This window comes from Haematobia irritans, chromosome 4 (assembly GCF_050003625.1).
Source record: "Haematobia irritans isolate KBUSLIRL chromosome 4, ASM5000362v1, whole genome shotgun sequence".
Classification (NCBI taxonomy): Eukaryota; Metazoa; Arthropoda; class Insecta; order Diptera; family Muscidae; genus Haematobia; species Haematobia irritans.
The window spans coordinates 221,538,015-221,544,401 of NC_134400.1; positions in this window are offsets into that span (position 1 = coordinate 221,538,015).

Below are 6,387 nucleotides of genomic sequence, written 5' to 3' on the forward strand. Positions count from 1 at the left end.
CGGGTTTCCCAAAAAATAAGCAAGTAAACCAAAATAATACTGACTTTTTACCTTGGTAGGGGTATATAAATCTTATGGTGTTGTAAAAATGAACTAAAATACAATGTTATAGATGAACTAAAATTTAAGAGAATTATAAACTAGACAAGTTGAGAAAAAATCTTAAGGGCTAAATCATGGTCAATATTACTACAGTTTAGTTCATTTTGCAATGGAAAAGGGTTCACTGTTTTTTCAGTGCAACAAGTATGATATTAATCTCCGTTTTCTATTACTAACACTATCAAAGCCCAATTCACGTCTTCTTTATTAATGGTCTTTGATTCTACTCCAGACAACATGGGACATACATTATATTTAGCAAAGAAAAAACAAGTATATACGGCCGTAAGTTCGGCCAGGCCGAATCTTATGTACCCTCCACCATGGATTGCGTAGGAACTTCTACTAAAGGCTGTCATCCACAATCGAATTACTTGGGTTGCGATAACACTTGCCGATGGCAAGGTATCGTAAAACTTTTTAACACTGTCTTCTAAATTGTAAGTTAGCCCATACGGGGTATATATTAAACAAAAAAGGCCGATTAAATACGTATATAATCTAGTTTGACAAAATTTTCTATAGAAATAAAATTTTGACAAAATTTTCTATAGAAATGAAACCTTGACAAAATTTTCTATAGAAATAAAATTTTGACAAAATTTTCTATAGAAATAAAAATTTGACAAAATTTTCTATAAAAATAAAAACTTGACAAAATTTTCTATAGAAATAAAATGTTGACAAAATTTTCTATGGAAGTAAAATGTTGACAAAATTTTCTATAGCAATACAATTTTGACAAAAATTTCTATAGAAATAAAATTTTGACAAAATTTTCTATGGAAATAAAATTTTGACAAAATTTTGTATAGAAATAAAATGTTGACAAAATTTTCTACAGAAATAAATTTTTTACAAAATTTTCTATAGAAATAAAATTTTGACAAACATTTCTATAGAAATAAACTTTTGACAAAACTTTCTATAGAAATGAAATTTTAACAAAACTTTCTATAGTAATAAAATTTGACAAAATTTTCTATGGAAATAAAGTTTTGGTAGATTACAAAATTTTCTATAGAAATAAAATTTTGACAAAATTTTCTATGGAAATAAAATTTTGACAAACATTTGTATAGAAATAAACTTTTGACAAAACTTTCTATAGAAATGAAATTTTAACAAAACTTTCTATAGTAATAAAATTTGACAAAATTTTCTATGGAAATAAAGTTTTGGTAGATTATTTTTGGCGATATGGACCAATTTTTGTGTAATAAGCTATATATAACTAAAGACCGATATGGACCAATTTTTACATGGCTGTTAGAGGCCATATACTAACACCATGTACCAAATTTCAACTGGATCGGATGAATTTTGCTCTTCCAAGAGGCTCCGGAGGTCAAATCTGGGGATCGGTTTATATGGGGGCTATATATAATTATGGACCGATATGGACCAATTTTTGCATGGTTATAAGAGGCCGTAAACTAACATCAGGTACCAAATTTCAACCGGATCGGATGAATTTTGCCCCTCCAAGAGGCTCCGGAGGTCAAATCTGGGGATCGGTTTATATGGGGGCTATATATAATTATGGACCGATATGGACCAATTTTTGCATGGTTGTTAAAAACCGTATACTAAGACCACGTACTAAATTTCAACCGGATCGGATGAATTTTGCTCCTCCAAGAGGCTCCGGTGGTCAAATCTGGGGATCGGTTTATATGGGAGCTATATATAATTATGGACCGATATGGACCAATTTTTGCATGGTTGTTAGAGGCCGTACACTAACATCAGGTACCAAATTTCAACCGGATCGGATGAATTTTGCCCCTCCAAAAGTCTCCGGAGGTCAAATCTGGGGATCGGTTTATATGGGGGCTATATATAATTATGGACCGATATGGACCAATTTTTGCATGGTTGTTAGAGACCGTATACTAAGACCACGTACCACATTTCAACCGGATCAGATGAATTTTGCTGCTCCGGGAGGCTCCCCAAGCCAAATTTGGGGATCGGTTTATATGGGGGCTATACGTAAACGTGGTCCGATATGACCCATTTTCAATACCATCCGACCTACATCAATAACAACTACTTGTGCCAAGTTTCAAGTCGATAGCTTGTTTCGTTCGGAAGTTAGCGTGATTTCCACAGACGGACGGACAGCCGGACAGACGGACAGACGGACGGACGGACGGACATGCTTAGATCGACTCAGAATTTCACCACGACCCAGAATATATATACTTTATGGGGCCTTAGAGCAATATTTCGATGTGTTACAAACGGAATGACAAAGTTAATATACCCCCATCCTATGGTGGAGGGTATAATATGCTTTTTTCACACATTTTCTTAAATAACCAAACAGTATTTACAATCGCTGTTAATTTTTACTAAAAGTACATACCTTGACTTGAAATTTTACATTTTAAATTAAGTTTATAACTTTAAAAACTTTTTTTTTACCAGCAAAAGCTCTAAAGCACATTGATAAACTATGAATTCAAGAAAAAAATCAATAACAAAGAATTGCACCTATTTGTATGGTTATGGAATTAAATGTCCATCTTTAATACATATATTTTTTGAGACACACTTGGGTGAAATAAAGTTGTTTGAGACATATTTAAAAAAAAAAGTAAGCTGTGGAAAATTCTGTGGAAATATTCTCCCCAGAAAGCTAGAAAACTTTATAAATATTCGATATCTGATATAAAGAAAGTTAGGATTAATTAATTTTGTGTAATATCAAGAACACATTTTAATGGAAATATTTATATTTCACAATATCAGTGAATATCTACTAAAAACTCGTTCAATAAAACATTTTTCACGTGTACATTAAACACTTTTACGTCTTTCGGGCAGAGCATGAACAACCGAAAAATATTTTACTACTTTCGTTTTGATGATGTTTTCCTTCCTCCAGAAAAACTACCATAGCTATGAAGTTCCATCGTTTTCAAAACTAAGCTAGCTAGTGTGGCTCAATAGTTAGAGGACATTTCACGAAACTTCTATTCTTCTGTCAATTCAATCTGTCACAATCATCCGACAAGTCATTCAACTTGTTGCCATTTTCCCTATAAATGCCACACATATATCTTCATGTCTATTTTTTTTTTTTCGTTTTTTTGTGAAATCACTGCCTGTGAATTTGAATTGCAACAGCCGAGCCATGCCTTATGTTGACTCAATTCCGTCCTTTTTAATCAATTTTATGGTGTCAGTGTTATTCAATACCTGTCAAAACTTTAACATCGCTCAGTGGCTATGAAATGGAATTGTAGCCTGCCAAGAAAGTGGCAACTACTAAAGGCATAATATTCGGTAGCAACGAAGTGATTATAGGCTGCACTATGGATTAGGATAACTGGAAGTATTGGAGTTTATTTCACTAGGTTTTGTTGGAGCGAATAATATAGCTATGTGTACCATATTCACGTATCAAAAACTAAGTATATCTAAACAAATTCAATGATAAAAAACATATTGACCTAAAATCCAGAAAAAGTTAACTTTGATCCTTTTAACTTTCGCTTAGGAATGATATTGATTCCGAGCCAAAGATACGGTTTCTTTAAAATAAAAACTTTTTAACTTCAATTAAAATTAACTGTACATAATGTCCAGGAGTCAATGTAGCAAATTTCATAGAAAGAGGATAAGTTGCGATCCGTATCTTAAAAGCAACAATACATGGATGGGCGGATAGACGGAACAATCAAAAAAAGTTTACATGAATACAAAGATTTTGACCTTCCTCTAAGCAACTTTTTCCAAAGATGCTATCTTTTTAAATAAAGAGATTTTAAGATGCTACATTTATGCCTATAAGATACAAACTAGAATCCAGATCTCATTAATCGAATTTTCGTTCTTTTGTGCGATATATTAAATAAAAATTATCACAGATATTTCAAAGTAGAAAATGTTTTCTTAATTTCAAAGAAGACTTTAAACCAAAGATCCCGGAAAAAAATTGTGGAAGTTCTTCCAAAGGCACACCTTTTTTCACATTTTTAATGGGTAATTTTTATTTTTATACCCTCCATCATAGGATGGGGGTATATTAACTTTGTCATTCCGTTTGTAACACATCGAAATATTGCTCTAAGACCCCATAAAGTATATATATTCTGGGTCGTGGTGAAATTCTGAGTCGATCTGAACATGTCCGTCCGTCCGTCTGTTGAAATCACGCTAACTTCCGAACGAAACAAGTTATCGACTTGAAACTTGGCACAAGTAGTTGTTATTGATGTAGGTCGGATGGTATTGCAAATGGGCCATATCGGTCCACTTTTACGTATAGCCCCCATATAAAGGGACCCTCAGATTTGGCTTGTGGAGCCTCTAACAGAAGCATATTTCATCCGATCGGGCTGAAATTTGGTATATGGTGTTGGTATATGGTCTCTAACAACCGTGCAAAAATTGGTCCACATCGGTCCATAATTATATATAGCGCCCATATAAACCGATCCCCAGATTTGGGTTGCGGAGCCTCAAAGAGATGCAAATTTCATCCGATCCGCCTGAAATTTGGTACATGATATTTGTATATGGTCTCTAACAACCATGCAAAAATTGGTCCATATCGGTTCATAATTATATATAGCCCCCATATAAACCGATCCCCAGATTTGGCTTGCGAAGTCTCCAAGAGAAGCAAATTTCATCCACTCCGGTTGTAATTTGGAACATGGTGTTAGTATATGATCTTTAACAAGCGTGCCAGAATTGGTCCATATCGGTCCATAATTACATATAGAGCCCCCATAGAAAACGTTCTCCAGATTTGACCTCCGGAGTCTCTTGGAGGAGCAAAATTCATCCGATCCGGTTCAAATTAGGAACGTGGTGTTAGTATATGGTCGCTAACAATCATACCAAAATTGGTCCAATCACACAAAAATTGGTCCATATCGGTTCATAATTATGGTTGCCACTAGAGCCAAAAATAGTCTACCAAAATTTTATTTCTATAGAAAATTTTGTCAAAATTTTATTTCTATAAAAAATTTTGTCAAAATTTTATTTCTAGAGAAAATTTTGTTAAAATTATATTCGGTTCATAATCATGGTTGCCACTCGAGCCAAAAATAATCTACCAAGATTTTATTTCTATAGAAAATTTTGTCAAAAGTTTATTTCAAAAGAAAATTTTGTTAAAATTTTATTTCTGTAGAAATTTTTGTCAAAATTTGCTTTCTATAGAAAATTTTTCAACATTTTTATTTCTATAGAAAATTTTGTGAACATTTTATTTCTCTAGAAAATTTTGTTAAAATTTTATTTCTGTAGAAAATTTTGTCAAAATTTTATGTCTACTTTGTCAAAATGAATTATATACGTATTGGATGATTTAATATATACCACGTATGGACTTACATACAATTTAGAAGATGGTGTTAGGAGGTTTTAAGATACCTTGCACGCGTTACCGCAACTTAAGTAATTCGATTGTGGATGGCAGTGTTTAGAAGAAGTTTCTACGCAATCCATGATGGAGGGTACATAAGCTTCGGCCTGGCCGAACTTACGGCCGTATATACTTGTTTTTGTTTCAAATTGGTTAAAAACAGTTCTAGAATTCATAAAATGTTACAAATTATTTAAATTTTGTCGAAAAAAATACCAAATCTATTCTAAAACAAGTAAGGAAAGTCTAAAATCGGGCGGGACCCCGATATATTCTGCACCACTTTGTAGATCTAAATTTTCGATACCATATCACATCCGTCAAATGTGTTGGGGGCTATATATAAAGGTTTGTCCCAAATACATACATTTAAATATCACTCGATCTGGAAAGAATTTGATAGACTTCTACAAAATCTATAATGTTAGTAATAAAAATATGGGAAACATTTAAATCTGAAGCAATTTTAAGGAAACTTCGCAAAAGTTTATTTATGATTTATCGCTCGATAGATATGTATTAGAAGTTTAGGAAAATTAGAGTAATTTTTACAACTTTTCGACTAAGCAGTGGCGATTTTACAAGGAAAATGTTGGTATTTTGACCATTTTTGTCGAAATCAGAAAAACACATACGGGAGCTATATCTAATTCTGAACCGATTTCAACCAAATTTAGCACGCGCAGCTACAATGCTAATTCTACTCCCTGTGCAAATTTTCAACTAAATCGGAGTTAAAAATTGACCTCTGTGGTCATAAGAGTGTAAATCGGACGAAAGCTACATATGGGAGCTATATCTAAATCTGAACCGATTTCAACCAAATTTGGGACTAATTGCTACAATGCTAATTCTACTCCCTGTGGAAAATTTCAACTAAATCGGAGCAAAAAATT